Genomic DNA, 19,989 nt, shown 5'->3' with positions numbered 1-19,989 from the left:
GATTAAACATTTGTTTTTTAATACTTTCAATTTGATTCGACGGAACCATATTCTCTAATTCTTTATTTATTTTATTTTATTTATTTATTCTTTATTTAAAGTTGGGTACTAAAAATCTAGATTTTACAAATGAATATAAAGTCTAATTAAATCCAACTTAGTAAAAAAAAAAGAAAAAAAAAAGAAGAAAAATAACAAAATATTAATTAATAAAGTTTAAAAACACATTTAAAAGTAGAGTCAACCATATTTCTAAATGCAACCTTTACAGGTGCATATAGGAGAAACAGATTTCAGAGCAGCCTTAAAAGATTTTAGTGAATCTAGGTTCTTAATATAGGATGGTAATTTGTTCCAGGTAGAGACTGCTCTTATTTACAGCAAAAACACTATCATATTTTTCATATAATGGTAAAGCTAACGTATGACCAGAACGGAGGGTATAAGCAGATTGTCCTGTATTGAAAATATCATGCATAATGCTAGGTCCGATGTGCTGGATTGACTTGAAAACTTCAACGGACAGAAGTTTTAGATTGCGTGCATGAATAGTCTCTACATTACAATCTGCTAGTAAGTCCTCATAACTAACACCACTACTGTTTTTAATAGCACGGAGTGCTCTGTAGTGGCATTTGTCTATAAGGTTGCTTCCCCCTTTACCACAAAACATCCAAACCAGGGGGCAATAATTAAAAGGTGACAAGATATAAGAGTTAACAAGAATCTTAGTTTGATCATCAGACAGAAAGCTTCTCATCCTACGAAGAGCCCTTAATTTTGGTTGGATTGTTTTACAGAGCTCACTCACGTGGGGAAGAAGAGAGATCTTATCATCGATTTTGAGCCCTAGAAGTTTCACAACCTCAACATTATTTAAGACAATATCCTTGATTTTCAAAGAGAGATTTTGGTTAAATGTTCCCGGGTATATCAGCTGGAATTTTGAAGGGTTAGCAACCATAGAGTTATACTCAAACCACTCTAATAAAATTTTCAATTGGTTTAATAAATTTCTATTTACATCGGCAATACTCGAGCCAGTAGAGGATAAAGTATTGTCATCGGCAAAGTTTGAGATTTCTTGAATAATGTAAAATAAATCATTAATGAATATGTTGAATAATAAAGGACCTAAAATAGATCCCTGGGGAACACCTAAGAAAATATCAAGCCAAGAACTAAGATGTGAACCTATACGAACACGGTGCTTTCTATTGCTAAGGTAACTGTGCATGAGTTTAAGGCTGTCATTTCCGAGGCCATACGCTGAAAGTTTGGCTAACAGGAGGTCATGAGGTAAGCAGTCAAAGGATTTCGATAAGTCAATTAGAACAGCACCCACTTTCTTATTATCAGCAAGAGCATTTTGCCAATTTCTTATTAAGTTTAATACGGCATGCTGAGTGCTATGCCCCTTCCGAAATCCACAAAGGAGTCTTGAAAACGAAGATTCCAAATGCTCATTAAGCTGATCTGCTAAGATACGTTCAAAAATCTTGGAGACGACAGGAAGTAAACTTATGGGTCTGTAATTTGACTTATCAGTTGAGGAGCCTTTTTTAAAACTTGGAATGATGTCAGCGAGTTTAAGCCTATCAGGAAATGTTCCTGATGAAAGACAGTCATTGAAGCAAAAAGTTAGAAATGGGACACACGACCTGGCAGCAATTTTAAGCACTCGAGTCGGTATATTTCCACTTACAGATTTCTTTGGCTTAAGGCTCAAAATAGCTTTGAGCATGTCTTGCTCTCCAATTTGGGAAAACTCAAACTTAGCCTCAGAAGTTTTGTGTTTAAGAATTTCCTTAATACTTGGATGATTTTCAAATTTTGAAGTTAAGGAATTATCAGACTTCAAAGGCATGTTATTGCAATCCCAGCTTGGAATGTCAAGATTCTCAGTTATCCTATTGAAATATGAATTGAAAATATCTGCAATATCACTGGGCGAAATAATGTCTTTCAAATCGTCGGAAAGATGTAGGAAGGTCACATTTCCACACCTTTCGACAGAGTTGAAAGTTGGTCTTTCGACAAAAATTGGAAAGATGTGCACCTTACCTTTCAACATCTTTCGACCAGATCATCTTCCCATCTTTCCAAAAAAGTTGAAAGACGACCTTCTCAAACTTTCAAACAGGCTGGGAAAATGAAATTCCCAACTTCCTAATATGTTGAAATTTCATATTCTGACATCTTTCGACAGGTTTTAAAGTTGGTCTTTCAACAAGGATTGGGAAGTTGTGCACCTTACCTTCCAACATCTTTCGACCAGATCGTCTTCTCAAACTTTCCAAAAAAGTTGAAAGACCACATTCTCAAACTTTCAAACAGGCTTGAAAAATTAAATTCCTAACTTCCTAATATGTTGAAATTTCATATTCCGAAACTTTCTAAATACTTTAGAAGATGATTTTTGCTTTTTTCGAAATCTTTCATTAACAAGTCTTCAAAAGTAAATGAGAGATCTTTTAAATAATTTGTGTTTATGTGCGGATAAATTTTTTCTGTGACATTAAAACGAACAATTCATATATTTACAAAGCATAGAAAACAGAAAATATGAAACAAAATAGTACGGTAGTGATGACTTTTTGCTAAAAAATTAAGTAGTCTAAATAAAATAATTCTGAATGAAAAATTACACGTTTTTTATAAGAACAATTTTATTAGAACACGAGGCTAAAACTTAAAAACAATTAAGAACGATCTGAGCCTCAGCTTTCAGAAATTATTAAAACACTAATTTCAACAGATTTTAACTGATTTTTAAGTATAGAAACTAAGCGGCTAAGAACATCATAAGAACATTTAAGCCTGAAAAATTGCAAAAATTAAGAACAGCCCGGCCTGAGCAAGAAATTTACTGGTTCTTATAAAAAAGCGTGTAATTTCTATGATCTAATTTCATTTTCAATAATATAATAACTAATCTAAATTATAAGTTTTTAGAATCTTAGTCCCTATCAAGGAATAGATTGGCCATAGGGCTTCAAAGGACATTAAAGGATACATTGAAATTTCTATAAAAATATGAAAAATATAAAAATACTGTTAAATAAATTAAAAAATTATGCAAATCACTCTAAAAAGATGACACTATGAATAATGAAAGCTATCCCAAATAAATTCTTTTGTGCACAATTATAGGGGAGGGTAGAAAAACCATAAAGTACAAGTCATTATTAAAAACTGATATTAAGATGATTTTCCCAAAATGCCCTAGTCTGAATAAACGTCCCACCTAATTTGTATTTTTAAAAATTGTGGACTCCGATATATGACAAAATTAATTTCAGGGGTAAACCAAAAGTCTCTCCATTTTCTCAATTTAACATATTCTGGGATATCTTTGAATGCTTTTGAAGAATATTTTTAAACCTTAAACACATTATCCAACGAAAAATCTACACAGTAAAAGAAGCATAAATCTGAACCAGACCGAAAATTTTTAAACTCCACCTTGTTATTCAGACCCCCACTTTTATTAGATTTTGCAATATTTTATCATAATTTATAATATACTTGGGACCTAGAGTAGTCGAAAATGAAGGTTTTTAAGCCCTTTTCAGAAAAAATCATAAAATTATATTACGGTGATATTTTCCAAAATTATGACCCACAATCTCACTCCAGTCCTCAGTTTAGTTGTTCACTTATTAGACTGAGGTTATTGTGCTATACAACACGTGATGGTACAGTATTGTCAATCCCTTGAAGATGGTACAGATTGAATCTTACAATTAAGCATTAAAGAGTACAAGAATAGCTTCTATCATTCAGCAATCAATTATTGCAATGGAAATATTACCAAGTTATTATTTTCGAAGATATTACCAAGTTATTATTTTCGAAGTTGAAACGAACTACCACATGAAGCATATAAATATCTTGATTGCATGGCAGCAACATACATTTTTGTTTTGCAGCATCGTTTTTCAAGTGCATTTCAAAATCAGCCAGTAACTGTCCTTACGTCATGACCCTAATAAAACAAATAGAAATTGAATCAGTATTGAAATCCAGGCATACAAAATGGTGGATAACTAAAAGAGGTTTGTAAAATTGTTGATAAGTTATTTACAGCTTTCAGTAGACTATAGTAGAAAGACCCTTTAGTAAGACAAATTATTCAGATTGTTTCTATTTCTAAAGAGTTCTAAAAAAGGTTACAAAAAAAAAACCTATTTTCAAAAATACTTTGAACTTAGGTCAAGACTTTTTGTACTGTAAGAAAATTTTAGCTTCTTTTGATGTACAATGGAATAGTATCATCAATAGTCTTGTATTACTGGATTATATTACAAAAAATACTTACCGTGTTGTATTTTGTTCCTTGTTCAATGGATAAAATGTATCTATTTTCAATGAAATCCCCAAAACTTCAATGGCTCATTATCGACACACATTCAATGTATCCTATAAACATGAAAGTTTTATGAAAATTTGACACACTGTAAAGCTTGCCACCTCAGAGTTTAAAAAGTAATTTCTCTGTTCTACACATTTTTTATAAGCAATCAGGCTGCTAAGGCTTGAGGCCTCAAATTTGTCAATTATTTTCCACTATCTCGAAAAGTGACAGCTGTTTTAGATGATCTAACCATGGCCAACTATAGCCCTTTGACCCAATACACATAAATATGGTATAATATTAGGGGTATTCAAAGCAATTTTTTCAGAAAATGGACCAGAATGCTAAGCAACCCTAGGCCTGACCAGAAAATTGGAGTTGCTTATTAAAAAATGTGCATTTAATCATGTCATGTTTTTCAGTTCTATAGCTAAAACAAAAACGTCAACATTTCTAAAAGGCCTACCTTCAGCTATGTTATCATTTGATATTCCACGTTGAGTTTAATTTAACATCATTTTTAACTTCAACCATGTTATGACTTCATTAATTCTAACAGGGAAGTCAGAATAAGAATTTTCCAAAATAAAATGATCTGACAGCTTGCATTCCAACCAACCAACTTTTATTTTATCTCCTGAAAATGGAAAGACAACTAGTTAAAACAAAAGTGACCAGCTTTGGTCCAGGGGGATCAAGCAGTTAGTACAAGACATCATACCAGTTGGTACCTGGTGGTGTGTTATGTGAATTTGATTTCCTTACAAAAATCTTAAAATCAGTTTGCGGGTTGTCAGAGAAATTTATGATCTAAAATGTTTTCTAAAATGTTGTAATCTCCTATTGAAAGATGAAAACATTCAAAGGTTCTAAAGGGTCCAGATATTATTTTATCTGATTATATTCTTTTTATCTGTCACTGTAACGGTCGAAAACCTATTTTCAAGGAAAGTACTAAGTGTATACCGTGAGTGGTCCTAAATTTGACAGCCTTGCTTAATTCCAACCCCCCAAATAACGGGTATGAAAAAAATTCTATGTTTGCTTCAGATGCATCCGCGCAGTATATCTATATTGTTTTCATTTTAGTTTGTATCTTTGAAAGACCACGTCGGATTTAGGACCACTCGTGGTATGTGTGATGATGTTACCAGCTTCTTACGAAAAGGCATTATAGATGACATGTCTTGTACTAGCTGCTTGACCCCCTACTTGGTTGATTATCAAGAAGAATTCCTGTATATACATTACACATTATAATAAATAAAAAATTGGTATTAAAACGTCCTTGGTGGAAAACTTTTGAAAAGGAGGCTTTCACCTAGGGGGTGGGGCACTGATCTAGACAGCCGACAGGGATGTGCCGTTGGAGTTTGAAAAGTGGACCCTGTCAGATATGAATTTTCGGCAAAATTGGGACTCTGTCAGAACGAAAAATTGAAAATTTTTCCCATTTTCACCCTGAAAAGTAGCAAAAATTAATAAAAGTAGATGAAAAATTAAAAGATTTTCTGATTTCCACCCTGAAGATTGTCCAAAATAATCAAAAATCTAATTTTTTGGGAACCTGTCATATACTGTGAGATTGGGCAACTTGCATCAGTGGAGGCTAACATGCATAGCTCTCGAATGATTGACCTGGCTGGTTGGTCATTAAAATACAACATTAAATCAAAACAAAAATGGTAGAGTACTACTACTAACAGAGCTGTGTAGTTCATTTGTTTTGAAATTTTTCTGATTTAATTGGTCAGCCGTCTGATGGCTATGGAGCCTAAAAATGGGACCCTGTCACCAGCAGTGAAACATACCCAACTTTGCCTCTAAGTGCCTCCCAATGGGAGGCTAATACCCTGAAGTTTTTCAAAAGTAAATTGTTGTGGAAAATCCACATCGTCCACTGGGGGTTAACAGACTATAACTTGAAATGCCCATAGCTTTTGAAAAAAGCTGTGGTGCGGTGTAGCCATGTGATTGAAGTACGATTGAAGTGTGGTTGATAATTAGAAATATATAAAAAGGAGCTCACCTTAGCATCTTTTGATTCCCATTTCATATCTTTAGAATAAAGTTTCAATTTGCACTGCATTTTGGCTTTGCTTTGGTTTGCTGTCTTCCTCATCACACACACCATTGACATTGACATTGACATTGCACACACACACTGCCTTCCACTCTACAGCTTCCAGTTTCAAAATTACAAAAAGAAATTTTGCCGGCAATCATAAATCATAACATTCGAAAATAATCTAAGTTTTTTTCCGGGGGTTTGCAAAAGTACTTCCAATGATGTGGGTATTATATTTACAGTATTTAACCATAAACTGTGTATGTAATACACTTAGAACTAGTTCATTTTACAAGAAATTTAGATATTTTAGTATCTTCTTGTGTTTTAAACGTCAAAAATTATGCTTCAAATAGTCTTTTTTATCCCCGGTAATCATCAGTGCGGACTTTGGTTCGTAAACGTTTTGGCGCCTCCTTCTTTCAGCAACATGGAAAAACCAAGAGAAGTTCATCTTTCGAGAAGTTGAAAGACGTCGAAATACGAGCGTCGAAATTTTTGCTTTTTTTATAAGAAGAACCAGAAAATTTTGGCTCAGGCTGGGCTGTCTGGACTGTTCTTAATTTTTCGAGGTTTTTAGGGTTAAATGTTCTTACGATTAGTTTTTTTCCTTAAGAAATTAAAATGGCTTAACATCTATTAAAACCCATTAAAATCAGCAAACTCGTGTTCTTTTAAAATTGTTCCTATAAAAAAGCGTGTATTTAAAAAATATTAAACATTAAACATTAAACGTAAAAGTGTAAAAGTTCGCCTTTCGAAAAGTTGGAAGACGTCGATATACGAGTTTTCGACATCTTTTTAAAAAATTGAAAGTTCAAATTTCGAAACTTTTGAAATACAGAGAAGTTCATCTTTCGAAAAGTTGAAAGACGTCGATAAACGACTTTTCGACATCTTTTTGAAAAATTGAAAGTTCATATTTCAAAACTTTTGAAATACAGAGAAGTTCATCTTTCGAAAAGTTGAAAGACGTCGATAAACGACTTTTCGACATCTTTTTGAAAAATTGAAAGTTCATATTTCAAAACTTTTGAAATACAGAGAAGTTCGTCTTTCGAAAAATAGAAAGTTGTTGGAAGATGAATTTTCAACAAAATTCAACAAACTTGTAAGTTCGTCTTTCCAAATCTTGGAAAAATAGAGAAGTTCATCTTCCTAAAAGTCGAAAGACATCGAAAGGTGAGCTTCCAATATCTTTCAACAAATTTGAAACTTCATCTTTCGAAAATTTTGGAAATTTGTCGAAAGTTGATCTTCTCAACATCTTTCGAAAATGGAAAGACAAGATTTCGCCCAGTGTATCATTATCAGATGTAAACAAAATATCATTCTCAAGCAATTGAATTCTTCCATCATTAGCACAACTTTTGTTTGAGAATTTAGGTTTTATCGCATCCCAAAAATGTTTTGGTTTATTAGTTGTACTCATGAAGTAAGCTTTCCTTGCTTTTCTGTTCAATTTGACAACCAAATTTCTTTGACGCTTATAACAATCCTTGTCCTCAGGTTTCTTTGTCTTTTGAGCCAAGGCTTTGAGGTGTGATCTAAGCATGATTGCTTTTCTGAGGTTCTTAGTAACATAAGGTTTGTTATTTGCTCTCAGATATTTGGTTTTCAAAGGTGCATGTCTATCTAAAATATTTGTAAAAATATTTTCAAAATCATCATAATTGCTTAGTGCATTGTAAAGTTGTGAGTCTGTAGCAATTAAAAAGTCATAGTGTTTACAGTTTTTAATATTTCGTGTCTGGAAATATTTTTTGTATCTGAGCGTGTGTGATACTTTTCTCGATCGCTTTGAGTGTAGCGACTCCGCAAGCGGGTTCCACCTGATACCCAAGCTTTGCCAACTGCTTGTTGAAGACGGCTCCGGACTTTGACCGATTGGCGACGAGCTCGTGTTGTTTCTGTCCGGCGAGTCTTCTTTCTGTGATGTAACGGATTGTTGCAAAAATCTCCGCAGCGCTCTCCTTTTTCCAGTGAATGATTGAGGTGTCGCAGAAAGGACATCTAACGTGGAATCCGAATAAAGCCCGGAACGCGAGAATTCTGCATCCAGGGCACTCACGGTTTTTTTTGAAGTTCTTGACTCCGTGGTGCCAAAAGATTTTTCTGGTGAATCGTTCTCGCTGCTTGAGTTGGATGCTGTTGGCAGATATGGCAGGCTGCAGGATGAGCTTATGTGTGTGCCACGATTTGTCTTTGCATCCCACAGAACTCGAACATTGCTTATCGTCTGAAAAAGAATGGTGATCTCCAGATATAATCTTTTCATGCTTCACGAAGGGTGGATAGTCAAATGGGCTACCTTTATACTTGACACTAACAGCGACCATGGGATTTACTTTAGGAGGGGTAAACCCAAGCGTGTCCATGTAACGAAAGAAGAGATTCTTCTTTTCAATTAAATTCATTAACACTCACAACGAACGTAAATCTAAGTGTTTGTCCAAATTGGCATCGGGACTGGGTAGAGCGAGACTGCGACAATTACGAAGGGCAGAACTAGGGATATCCTGACAGTGAAGCAATTTATGACGGACATTCTCCACAAGGTTAAACCACTTATCTTCGGGTGGTTGTGTTGTAGTAAAGTCAATTAAGCGAGGTGCAGCAGAAATTAAAGATTGTGGTACCTCTGTAAATAAATTGTCATTATCTGGGAAGAGGTTAATTATATCTGGTTTGTTGACTAACTGCTTGTCGATATCGTCTAGTTTCGTCTCCGGTGTGGGAGTATCTGGCTTTAACGGTTCGGGTTCGTCGTCACTGCTGTCAGTAAATACAAGGCGACGGCGTTTGGGTACGCTACCCTCCAAGGCTCCAAGACTAACGGAACGAACGGCTGTAAACGGAACAGGTGCAGCTTGTTGTTCTTCGGTTTCAAATTGTGCTGTAGGTGTGGTGAGAGGTGCTGGTTCGTCATCAATAAACAACTTTTGTGAGGGTGACATTAATTCCAAATCAATACGGAGTTTCTTTCCAGGAATGTCACAACTACCAACAACAACACAAGCGTGGTCATATAATTCACAAGTACCCGATTGGTCAAAAACACCAGTAATAATCGTCCGAGTAGAATAATCAGGAAATAAACTCTCAATCAACATCTCTACTCTCTGAGTAATCTTGGTATCGTTATAGTCCCAACCATTGTTCTTTGCTATATCATACATAAGTATCCGTCAAAATGGAACGTGCACAAATAGAATACTTTTCAGGGAGGCTACTTGGGCATTCTAGCAAAACAAGACCATTGCCCACTACAGCTGAAGCATGAATAGGTACATTCATTTCAGAAAATTTAGGAATCGTAACATCTGATGCCAGATGACCCGTTTCCTCTGTAGGAGCAAAAACAAAATCATCGAGCTTTGATAAGGGAGGTGCGACTTTGGTAGAACCTTCAATAAATGTGCTAGCCTGGCTTTGAGGTACAGAGACACTAAATATGGGAAGGACTCTCCCATCAAGAATTGAAACTGAATCATCCGCAATATTCAACTGGCATTTATAGCTTTCAAAAAATCCACTCCCGCAATAAGGTCATAGTAAGCAATATCCGCCACCAAACAACTAGAACAGCAGATCTGCAACGTTATTAATGTATGCATCTAGTGATGAGAATCTTGTTTTACCTTGGCTAATTCCCCTTTCTGTGACATTCTTGTGATAAACAACGGGAATTAAATCAATATCGTGTCCTTGACCCGTTGGTATAGCGTTTTCACGTCTGCTGATAGTGCACTGTAAAAGTGCTTTGAGTGACTTTGCAAGCTGTTTCCTGTAAGCACATCCATACGTTCTTTGCAGCTCCACCAGCCAAGGATCGCAATATTTTCGAATTTTGCGGATGCGTCTTGATATTATTTAAGGTATTTTTTGCCAAGGTCACGCGGAGTCTATTATTATTTCGAAATTTTGTGTTACTGCTCGTTCAAAACTTTCTGACTAGATAATTCTGAATCAGCATCTGAATTTATTTTAGTATTGTTATTATTTATCAATGATTTTCAGTTTGTCATTTTTACATAGCAGAGGAGAGAGTGTTTAGAAATAGAGTTTACTTAATTCCCAGGCCCGGTCGACGGAAGCAGGGAGACTGGGGAGACTTTAATCTCCCCACTTTTGAGTAAATGAGATTCATTTTCTCAAATTCCTAGCAAAAATTACCTCACATGAGCCTGAAGCCTCCCCAGTTTAACGTTTGCTTATGAAATTCATGAGATATCTAAAATGGTGATTTGAATTTTTGAGACGTCGAAAACTAGAAACTAAAAGCGAAAGAAATGATGAAGGAAGAAGTAATCTTTTTAAAATGGAATAAAGTTTAATGATGAAGAAATAAAAAGTGTAATAATGTAAATAAAATGAAAATAATAATAATAGTAATTAATTGTTGCTTTCCTTTTTATAGGATTTGCGAGGTGGCAACCCATTCCAAGAAAGTACTGGCCAATGTAGTGACGGTCGCACAACTTCGGGCTTCGTGGGGAAGCACTGCACACAGAAGGGCTCGTAGAAGTCGGGGAATTCAAGAATCACTGTGAATCCTATGATGGTCTCGACAACCGGCCGTGGAAGATTGGTCCCAGAGATGGCATTTCGCAGCTCTTGTAACCGCAATGCCAACTCGCCAGTGACCAAGTTTTTCGTTCCCGTGGCCAGACGTAACTTTTGGTACATCACCCCTCATCCATCCAGCTGGTTTCATCAGTCTTAAGATGTAAGAATGAATAAAATAAGAATAAATGAAGAATTTATTTCATTATCTTCATTAATTTATTGATTTAAATTCTAATAAGAACAGAAGAATGACGAAGATTTCAGCTGAATCTTATCCAGATGAAATCTACTTTGCAAAGAAGGTTGATCCAGGTAGTTTTATGCCACTAATTCTAATCACTCATATTCAGCATTCACTTAAATTCCTGTTCATTCACAATTAATCATTCGCTTGTTGTACAAATAACTTCATGGTCGACCAGACAAACTCAGTGACTTTGGTTGTTTATCAAGAAAATGGACCATTACGAAACACCTGTAACAGCTTTCGGTTTATGTGTTTGGTTACTACAATCTTTCAAGAAATATATTGAGAATTCCGGTTATTTTGACGTTTTTCGAGATTTAAAGTTAGGGCGAAAAAGCCGATTTTGGGCTATCTCTTTAATTTAATCGAATATTTCAATTTGAGACGGGTAGGCAGACTTCCGGGCTATATTCGGAGCCTTACTGGACCATTTTTGAACTTTTGGATCCTCAGATCCTAAGGTCCTCTTAAGTCTAGCGTTAAAACTCAGAGTTAAAACTCTACCCTTCGAACCTACTTTAGAGCACTTACAAATCGATTGTGGTTTCAGAAGTTCCTGGGGAATTTCCCATTTGTCTCAAATATTTCTTGAAGGATTGTAGCTAATTTTGTTTCACTTTCCTAACTTTGGCAAATTTGCAATTGTATTTTCTCCAACATTTCTCGAAAACCTAAATACCTATTATCTAAACTTCTATCATGATTCCTATATATCTCATTAAATCATTAAATTAATCCCCCAACGTGACTGTTTCAAGCTTGGTCGCTAAACTATGGTCACACGTGGTCCAAAAAATTTATTAATAACTCAAATAATCTACTATATAACTGCAATTCATCACTCAATTCAACTGTAATATTTCCAAATAACTCAATAATTTCCTACACTCATCATAATTCTCATTACCTCGAGACATTATTCTGAGCTCTAAACTTCATAGCGTGCGCTTTCCTCGCGTTCACTCGTCTTTTGTGGCTTGCTCCTCTGTACCTGAGAGAAAAAAGATAACATTCATATTCATACATGCAACACCTAAACCCTCTACACATCTTTCTCACACAACTACCTAACTTTCTACTTATCGTTAAGTAGTTTAATTAAACAAAAAAGGTCTGAGGCCTGTCGGTTGTTCTCTTTATCGATAAGGCGCTCATCATTGATTTAATCTTGTCAGAGTAGTCTATAACCCATGCGCATATTAAAAACCGTTTTATTTTCTTACTAATTTCTTCAAAGATTTTCTAAGTTGAAAAAGGTGACTCCTTAGAACCACTCATTTTTGCAATGCCATTACCGCGTGTACCCTACCAAGCCAAACGCGGTGACTCAAATTTCTTTATTTGGCTTTCTGAACCCTAGTCAGGATTAAGCGAGTGTTTTCCTCGATGAACTGTTCAAAACCCAAATGAGCAATCTCCTCTTTTCCAATTGCTAGATTGCCAGGGTCTGGAATCCCCGCCCCCTTCTTCGAATATCACCATACCACCCTGGCAGATTTCGACGCTTTTATTTGTACGGTTGGAGATTAGAATTTTCACACCCTCTTCTAATCTTGCCACAGCTCTTACATCGATGGGGGCGTGTGGAAGCAAGGTTATGTGGGTTACGCCAAGCTGGGGGAAAGAACAAGCTGTGAAGGCAAGTAGAGGTACCTGTCTGCTAAACGTGACTACCTTGTGATTCAGAGAGTTGGTACTAAGGTGCTGCTGCAAAAAGTCGTTCCAAAGTAGAAGCAGATGAGTGACATTTTTTATCACTTTGACTGGAAACGACTTATTGGCGATGATCAGCTCTACATACGTAATACCAATTATTTGTAGATACCTTCCACTTATTCCTCTTGCTTTTTCATTTATTGGCTTGGTGACTGTTAGTTCCAGTTCTTCTGAGAGTGAAGCTGAAATGACTGACACCTGTGCTCCGGAGTTGCATAGGGCTGTGATCTGTCCCTCTGATCTCAACGGAGGGCCCAGTCGTCGGCTCCTTCAAGATACCTCACCTCATTTGCATTGCTCTGACAATTGGTGGCTTTGTGTCCTTATTTACCACAATTCCAACAATTTAGGTTATACTGTCCTGAAGCTCGATATGCTGCCGTCGAGTGACCGAACCTGCCACATTTCTTGCAAGTTTGGCTATACCGAGGCCCAAACCTGAAGTCCATCCGATCTTTTATTACCCTGGCTCAGACAGTCTATTTCTCGCATTAAGGCGGCAACGTCAGCTTGTTTATCATCCACTGGCCTTCGTCTACTATCGCCCACCAAGCCCGTCCGCCTTCCATTTCGTCAGCCGACAGTTTTGAATCTGATTCGGTATTTTCCCTTTCGCTGAATAATAATTCAGAATCGTCGCACAATGAGCTTCTCCCTCGCCGAAGGTTCTGCTTCGCGGGAGGCGGAGGAGTAACACTCGCACAATAAACATAGTTGTCGTACATTCCTCAAAATCCTAATAAAACACCATACTCTGATGTCGGAAAAAGGAATGTAGGTTCGTTAGTGCTTAATGGTGATTAATCAATGATAGCCACAGTTAAGCAAGGCGAACAGTAATTAAATTCGACGTTATCAACAAATGTCTTGTTTGTGCTGAAATTTCGAACGTCCCTTGATGTTTTCAATCTCTTTAATGGGACGTTTTTCTCTCGCGACTAGGAGCTAGCAGAGCTTAATACAAAAATACAAAGGAGATGATGTCCAGTCGTTTATATTTTCATGCTACCTCTAAGTTTATCGATATTATGTAAAACCTTCTAAAACTGGTGTGTTGTCGTGGTCCCCGACTGCGCAGGTCAGGAACCGCTAACAACAAAATTTATATTTAATAGTTGTCCCAGATACCGGCCTAACTACCGCTAGAAGGCAGGAGATGGAGTTCCTGGATCAAGGCTCAATAAAGTGGACACGAATTTAGTTCATAATAATACTCATTATTTAGACACGATACCAACAATTACAAATACCAAATAAATATAACAAAAGTGTCTGTAAAATATCCACGTCTGGATGCGCCGTTCACTGCAGATTATTACGACTTGGGTTTTATTTCACTCTGCGGAGATTCCCAACTCCGCAGTCTTTTCCTTCTCTGGGTTTAACTCAGCAATGCCAATAAATCTAATACATAATTTCTCTTTCTGGGCCGTACCGCTCGGTGGCCAATAAATTATTTTGACACCGTCGACTGGCTCCTTCGGAGTGTTTTTTTTTTGTAAAACGAAAATGTTCTTTTGAAATGAAAGTCTTTAACAATTTACACACATTCATATTTTCGTAGCTTCTTTCTAGATTCTAGATTATTCTTTAGTTTCTTCACCATGACAGTGTCTCTTGATTTTGAAATTGTAACACAACTTTAAGTTCACCATGATGTATTTTCTTTGTTTTTTCAACAAAATCAATAATTCTTTTTTTAATTCAGTCGTTTTGTGCTGATTTTTGCAAATCTCAAAAATCGTCCATCCAGCCTTTGTTTTGTCAATTCTTCTATACAAGTCCCCCACTTTGCCATGTTTACTTTACAACTTTCTAAATTGAAATATTAATTTTTTTGCTTCTCTTAACTGTTCTTTTTTCAATTCAATTATTAATAATTTTCTAAATTATATAATAATAATAAATAAATAATGTTCTGAAATCATGCCGAAATGTCGCCATCGTCGGACATTCGATCTTGAACTTTTTGACGGTAATATTGACGTCATATCAAAAGAGGCTATTGAATTGTTTTTTCAAAATAGATAATGCAACGTATATTTTTTATTTTTAGTTTCCTAAAGATTGTCACCAAAGTGGCATGAAACTGCCAGTAGCAGAATAAAAAAGTGTCTTTTCTTCCTGACTGACTGATTAATAATTTTCTATAATTCTCTTGTTCTTCAGGTGACGAAGATACAATGATTCAGCGCCTCGGCAACACGCTCTTTTAAGCGTTCTCCACTAACATGTTCAGAAAATCAGCTTTTCTAATGATTAACTTCTTAATACAGATAGCAGTTGACAAAATCACACGTTTCTTGATGAATTGATACTTCAGACACAAAGTTTGAGTTTTCTACCCCTAAGTTCATCGACATTATTCACAAGACACAATTCAGCATGATTTATTTTGTTTGTTTTTTAAAAAAAAGTATTTTTTTAATTCAGTTGTTAAGTGATGATTTTTGCACATCTAAAGAATCGTCCATTCCTGTACCACGCCTTTATGGCGAACAGGGTCTTCTTTTTTTGTTTTTCAATTCTTCTTTACAATGTCCCCACTTTGCCGTGTTTATTTTACAGCTTTTTAAATTAAAATATAACAATTTTTTGCTTCTCTGAACTGTTTTTTTTTCAATTCAATTATTAATAATTCTCTATTATTTGATCTAATTTAAACGTAAAAGTTTTTTTTCCTCAATGTCGCTATAATTTCTTTGTTTATTTTTACTAGAAGTGGTCAAATATCGTTTATCATAATAGGCAGACAAACGTAGCTTATTTTGCTCATACTCCGTGATCACGTATCACTAAGCCTGTGTTATATGCTTTATCAATTCATACGTGATTAAAACAATCTTTATACCACTGAAAGCTCGTATCATTCTGCTTTTTAGATACTCCCTTACACGAAGTATCCAACATTGTTATGGGCGATATAACATTTTGACACACGGTGGTTCAAAATTGCGATTATTTTACCACCCAAAAAATATTTTCTGATTACGTCTGGTGGAACAAGTTCAAAATACCCCCTCTGTCTTTACTCAACAAGGTTCAAAACTTGTGAAAGAAAGTGGTGGAGGTTATATGAAAAGTTATCTTACTGCTGCGAAGGCTTCAAGAGATGGGTAATCCTTCGATGGTGCTGAAGGATTAGCTTATCGTGGTTAAGGATGCGTCTTTGTAATTGCTTGATTTGATCGGTCTTATTCTTCTTGAGTTTCTTTAATCTCTCAAATTCTTTTTCGTTCTCTTCCAGTGACGATGTGAGTACTTCGGGCTCTTGATTAATGGATCTTTCTGGCAAATCACGCTTTTCATTCGTCTTTGCTCTTCTAGGATTCCGTCAAAAATGCCATTTGAAATATCTTGTAAATTTCTTTTGCGTTCACTTTGATCCTTGCTTCACCTGATTGAACAATTTAAATCGATAGATGAAATTTCAATTGTCTAATCATGAATGGGTATTCGTAAAGACCTGTTCTTCATACACATTTAGTGTTTCCTTTTAGTACACAATAAGATTGGTCCGGTTGGGATATTCATGGTTCGATAAGCATTATCAAAATTCATGAAAATAACATCAGTAGGTATAATGTGAGAGTTTAAACACAATGGTATTGTTTAACATGAATAGAAAAATGAATAGGCATTGTGTTAGAGCAGAAATGAATAGGCATTGTGTTAGAGCAGAAATGAATAGGCATTGTGTTAGAGTAGAAATGAATAGGCATTGTGTTAGAGTAGAAATGAATAGGTATTGTGTTTACTTTATCTCAACAAAAAGACCGAAAACACCTGTATTCTTCTTCAACATTAAAGTTTTTCCAAACGTGGACAAAAACTATGAGGTACAGCAAAAGATATACAAATTCAAATTTTTCAAGACCGTACAATACCTTTTATACGAAATCCAACGGATCATCTTTAAACGAATTAAAAGAAAAGATATACAAAAAATTTGTATAATGATACTTCGAAAAACCACCGCCCCACCGGCCATGGGTCACAACACTGAACATTTACCCCCCCTCCTGGCGCGTGTATAAACGCCGCATAAACTCACCTTTTTTGAGAAAGATCAAATGAATTGACTTGATCATCAAACAGAAAAAAAAATCAAATAAATAAAAACACCAGTTGCAATTCAGTTGGTGAAAGGCTTTTATAAGAACATGCCAAAAGTAATGTAGCCAATGATTGTTTTTAAAATAATAATAAACGTACAATGAGTTTTCTTTTAATAAATTTTTCGCGCCAAAACTTTTCTAAGACGTCAAGGCTTTTTCTTTCATTTTAAAAAGTGAGGCATGCGGCGAACATTTTCTTTCTCTTGGTTTTTCTACACAGAAGATATAAGTTATTTTAATCATTCTGACTATGATAAATTATTTCCCCTTCTTTTTTAATTTTTTTTTTCGTTATTGTTATATGATGTTTGTAGCTAGCATTGTGAAAACTTATTCGTGCATAATTAGAATAACTAACATAAATCGACTTAAATCATGCATGGATCGTGCATCATGCATCGTGAATCGTTTGATCGCGCATCGTAAATTACACAAACGGGTCCCAGTCCCATCTCTCTAGCTCCTTTACCATCTTGGGTAAGAACATACGTATAGCATGATATTCATGTGGGTATGGGCCATCAAGTCCGCGGTTTTTAATGTCGTTGATTATACTCAGTGTAATGAGTGAAGGTGGTTGTTCATTTTAGCGTCTAAACCTCATGTGGGGGAAAACGAATCGCCTGAAATATAGACATTAATTAGACACTCTTGAAACAATGTTTACCATACACTTTTCTTTTAGATTTCTTTCTAATGTCCCTAAATCATCCTCTTATTTCATTTGAATTTAATACTATACTTTTCTTTAGAAAATGGTCTGCTGTAGTATTGCCTTCATCATTCTTTGATTCATAAAGCAACTCTAATTTAATCTTATTGTTTCCGTGCATCAAATGCAAAAATGTAACCAGTTCTTATTCAAACTTGGCTACATCTGTACTTCTTCTATCAAGTTTCCTTCTAAATCATAAATTTTTGTAATTGAAGTCGTACATTCACTCAGTCTAAAAAAATTAAAAATTAAAAACATTACACATTGTAATGATACATTTTCCTAGTTTTTAAATAAATTTTATATAAGCGAAATAAAGTGAATTCCGAAATAACTGCATCGAAGTCCTTGATTTCATCAAACTTTTTCCCAGTTTATCAAGAATGTTATTTGCATTTTGATGCGGCTAATTCTTCTTACAGACACATAGAATCAAGTACAGTCCAGAATCTCAGCGAAATAAACCTCGCTCTGTTGTGTGGATAAGTAACTTGAAAATCAAAATCCTTGGTTTCTTTTATCTGTTCCAAAAGCATTAAAATAGATTTCCACATCAAGAAGCAGCCTTCAAGATTGTTTATTCTATTCCCTCTTTTCAAAATTTTATGAAAAGAATCTGCACACGGAAAAAATCATAAAATGCGAGGGCATTATTTTTGTTAAGGTCTTCCTCAGTTTTGAGGATTTTTACGTCGAAAAACCTCCACGACCTGAAATAATAGAATGTAAAATAAGTTCCTATATTCTATTTTATAATACCACACAAGTACTGAACTACTTACTTATACTTAGCACCGCTTACTCGCCTCAAACTATTTGATTAAAGGATATTTATCGATTTCTAAATATAAAAAATAAAGTTTCCTTACCCGTCCATATTGGAACACTGTTGCTTGCCATTATTTCTTTTTTCGTGTTAACTCTTTGAAAAGAATTATGCAATTAAATATCTTTGTTTAGTAGTCACTTTCAAAGGAACCCCGACGTGCAGGTGCAATTTTTTTTTATTTGTCCTACTAAAGAATTGTCCCTCTACTCCCATAGATAAATATCTTCTAAAACCTTCTTTTCCTCGAAAAAAGTTTTTTCACATGAAAATCTACGTATACAAATAATCAAATCAAATAAAAATAGTAATTATTGCAAAATTTAGCTATAGTAAAAAGTGTGCGTGGTCAATTCTATTTTAGAATGTGATCAAAGTCCCATGTTTTAGGTACACGAGAACCTTTCGATGTTGACCGAGACATCGGGCGTTCCATCTGGAAAGACTATTCCTTAATCAAATCGGACCACGCACATTTAAGAATAAGTCCAATTTAGTGATTTCCTGAACCACTTTTGCATTTTTGTTTACTTGTGGTTTCAAATTTACCTTTAAACCTTATTTCTATCACCTGTCCATAACAGAGCTTTGGTGCAAAATTTCTTAAATTAACATTAATACATAAATGAAAATTGTTTCTATATTTTGATATTACTTAATTATGTAGTCATTTTTACTACCTTTGCTTTTATTTAGGAATTTAAGTTACTTTACTTACCTCTAAATCACTACTAGACTTACACTTTAGCTCACCCCACACTTAAAATTAGATATAATTTTTTTGTTTTAAGGAATCAGTTTTATCGTTTCTTTAATTGTGGCGACTATATAATATATCATAAGCATGCGTATTCCTACTCATTTATTCAACTGTATGAGATTTTCTTGTTTCGTCTTCTCATCTCAAAAATAATGTTCTTCGTTTAAACAGCATACTCTTTTGTTCCTTTATTAAAATTGTTGGAAATGGTCAAAGGGAAATTACCCATCGACCTTTTCAGACAACGCTTTGGGGCGAGGTACATGCCTTGGTGCCGAAAACGCGTTTTTTAAGCTCGTGGTGCGGGTCATCACGAAGTCAGGGGTCCCATAAAAAAACTGTCATTCCCTTACCAATTCTATCGTTGGGGGGGGGTGCTGTCCCACAACCCCTCCTCCGCTCACTACTACTCGTGAATTGAATTTTTGATCACGATAATGATGATGAAGAATCTGATGAATATGAAGAATCTGACGAATCTGAAGAATCTGATGAATCTGATTCGATGATCGATTCTTCTTTTTCTTAGCCACTTGAACGAACGATCAAATAAAAAATTCTTGAAGATTTTTCCATTTTAATTTTATTTAGCTTACCTTCTTAATAAAACTTC

At 35.1% G+C, this 19,989-nt stretch overlaps 2 long non-coding RNA genes across 4 annotated transcripts in view; one reads left to right on the top strand and one right to left on the bottom strand.

Moving 5' to 3' along the window:
- The window catches only part of LOC136797956 (uncharacterized), a 52,436-nt gene that overhangs the window by 6,477 nt on the left and 25,970 nt on the right, over positions 1–19,989 (top strand). The window lies entirely within an intron of this gene.
- On the bottom strand, positions 3,843–6,487 carry LOC136797955 (uncharacterized). Of its 2 annotated transcripts, XR_010845324.1 has the most exons (4): positions 6,387–6,487; positions 4,824–4,994; positions 4,322–4,422; positions 3,843–3,988 (listed from the first exon to the last, which is right to left on the bottom strand). It is a non-coding gene; the product is annotated as an uncharacterized lncRNA (long non-coding RNA). The 2 variants fall into 2 exon arrangements; XR_010845323.1 differs by lacking the exon at positions 6,387–6,487 and having other exon boundaries at positions 4,824–5,131.

Source organism: Clytia hemisphaerica, unplaced genomic scaffold (assembly GCF_902728285.1).
Source record: "Clytia hemisphaerica strain Z4C2 unplaced genomic scaffold, Clytia hemisphaerica genome assembly, whole genome shotgun sequence".
Taxonomy (NCBI): Eukaryota; Metazoa; Cnidaria; class Hydrozoa; order Leptothecata; family Clytiidae; genus Clytia; species Clytia hemisphaerica.
Note: the sequence above shows the minus strand (reverse complement) of the source record. Positions and strands in the feature narration are given on the sequence as shown.